Consider the following 2,593-nt stretch of genomic DNA (forward strand, 5'->3'; position numbering starts at 1 on the left):
GAAAGAGATATGGAGGGGGGGCGGGGGGGCTGTGGGACTCAGTGAGAGACAGGGGCCAAGGAGACAGACAGACAGAGGCTGAGGGAGAGACAGAGACCCAGAGACTGAAGGAGAGACAGAGATTCAGGGAGAGACAGAGATAAGCGGACACAGAGTGACGCAGAGATAAGCAGAGACAAAGAGAGACAGGGTGAGAACAAGAGTGACAGAGAGACAAAGATCAACAAAGAGGCCAGGAGACAGAACACAATACAAAGGGAGAGGAGGATCAGAGAGACAGAGCGATGGTACAGAGACAGAGAAAAAGATGGAGGAGAGACAGAGACCCCCACCCCCACCTGCACACACCTGCACGTGCACACGGGCACAGAGAGAAACACGGGCCTGCTGCCAGAAACCCAAATGCCACACTCACCTGGGCAAGCCAGGGGCACCCACCACTCAGGGACCTCAGGGACAGAGGGCCCAAGAGCGACTGAAGGGGGACAGCTTGGAAGAGGAGGCCTGGTCTGAGAAGGAGGGACAGTGCGGGCGTGTGTGCACACGTGCACTTGTTTAGTGTGTCACACCCAGAGAGAGGCAGAGACAGAGAGACGCAGAGACAGAGCCTGGGCCCCTCCTTCCCCCTCCCCCCTGCCTCCCCCATCAGTCTCTCTCTCTGACAGACCTAAGCTTGTTCTTTTCCTTAACTAAAAAAACTGATTCTCCCCCACCTTCCCACACTCCCTCCCCCCCGCAGTCCAAGCCCTTCCTCCTTGTTTGGAGGGGTGTGTGTGTGTGTGTGTGTGTGTGTGTGTGTGTGTGTGTAGGTGGGGGCGAGGGTGAGGGCGAGGAGCTCAGTCATGGGAGAAACACGTCCAAAGTCTGCCTGTCTGTCTATCTCCCTCTCTCCGTCTGTCTCCCTCTCTCTCCCTTCCTGCCTCAGTCTTTCGTCCCCCAGGTGTCTATGCCCACCTCTCTCATCTCCACCCACCTTTGTCTCTTGGTCAGCCCCTCCACTCCCATGTAGTCACACCTCCGTTGGCGTCACCTCCCTCCCCACTCCGGTGAAAACTCAACAAAAACACCCAAAACAGAAAGCCCCTCCCTGCCACCAGTCCACACTGACTCACAGTGACCCTATAGGACAGGGCAGAACTTCCCTGGTGAGTTTCTGAGACTCTCACTGCACACAGGAGCAGAGAGCCTGTTTCTCTCCCAGGGAGCAGCTGGTGGCTTTGAACTGCTGACCTGGAGAATCACAGACCAACGAGTCACCAACCACAACCGAGCTGGGGCTCCACCCAGTTAAGGCACTCCGTTGTCAGGCTCCTTGGGGACCAGGAGGGCAGGGGGTCTCTGTGTGCTCCACCCCAAGAGGCAAGAAGATTCCATTCTGGGAGCCCAGACCCCCCGGGTCCTGCACCCGGAGTCCCAGCAGTGGGGGAAAGTTGGGGGGTGCAGACAGCAGAGTGTTGCATCTGTAATTAGAAAGTGAGTCAAATGAAGTTTCTGCTCCCAAATGTGAAAGCACAAGGGGTAGGGGGCTGTGACGTGTAGCTGCTGACACCCGCCCCACCTTCCATTTCACTTTCCTATTAGGGCCAGGGTCTCCTAGAGGACCTCCAGGAAGGGCCCACCCTCGTGGCCATGGCTCATGGGCCTCAGGCTCAGCCAGCATCACCAGGGTCCTGCCACATTCTGGCTTATCTGGGTCTCCACACTGCCCCCCCATGGCCCATTGAGCACACAGGAAGACCGAGGGTCAGACAGGGAAGATTTGTCTGCGGAGGCTGAGACCTAAGGCCCTTAGTGAGCCCCTGAGATGGGCCTGGAGGAGAATCGGCACATGTAAGGGCAGGGGGTGGGGTGGGGTGTCCGAAGACAAAAGGTTGGGGTCACAGAGGGAAAAAGGACAGGTGGGGGACACAGGACGGGTGCCTTGGGTGAGACAGGGGGAGAGGATGTGAGAGAGAAAGAGAGACACGACAGAAGGAGCTAGAAACGGAGGCACAGGGAGAGCTGGGGAGATCCGGCAATACGGAGCCCTGAGTGAGGCCGGAGGAGCAGTCCCTGGGGGCGTGGGGAGGGGGGGTGGCCCTCCTTTCTCAGCCATCCCTTCCCACTCTGCCCTGGACGTGCTGCTGCCTGTCTGACCCCAGTCTGTGATGCTGGGCCAGGGGTAGGGGCCCTACAGGAGCAGGGCTGTTTATGAGGGTCCTGGCCTATAGTGCTTATGGATTGCCTGCTAACCACAAGATCGGTAGTTCAAAACCACCAGCTGCTCCAAGAGAGAAACCTGGGACTTTCTCTTCCCCTAAAGAGTTCCAGTCTCGGAAACCCGCAGGGGCGGTTCTACCCTGTCCTGTAGTCAGCACTGACTGGATGTCCGTGGGGAACATGCTTGAGAGGACTCAGCAGGGCCTTCAACTCCTTCTCTCAGCTGCCCTCTGTGGGTCTCTGCCCCCCCTCTCCCTAGGTCTCTGTCCCCCCCTCTCTGAGTCTCTGTCCCTCTCTCTCTGGGTCCCTGACCCCTCTCTCTAGGTCCCTGTGCCCCTCTCTCTGGATTTCTGTCCCCTCTCTCTGAGTCTCTGTCCCTCTTTCTGGGTCTCTC

This window comes from Echinops telfairi, unplaced genomic scaffold (genome assembly GCF_000313985.2).
Source record: "Echinops telfairi isolate 266 unplaced genomic scaffold, ASM31398v2 ScPeMD7_655;HRSCAF=1070, whole genome shotgun sequence".
Lineage (NCBI taxonomy): Eukaryota > Metazoa > Chordata > Mammalia > Afrosoricida > Tenrecidae > Echinops > Echinops telfairi.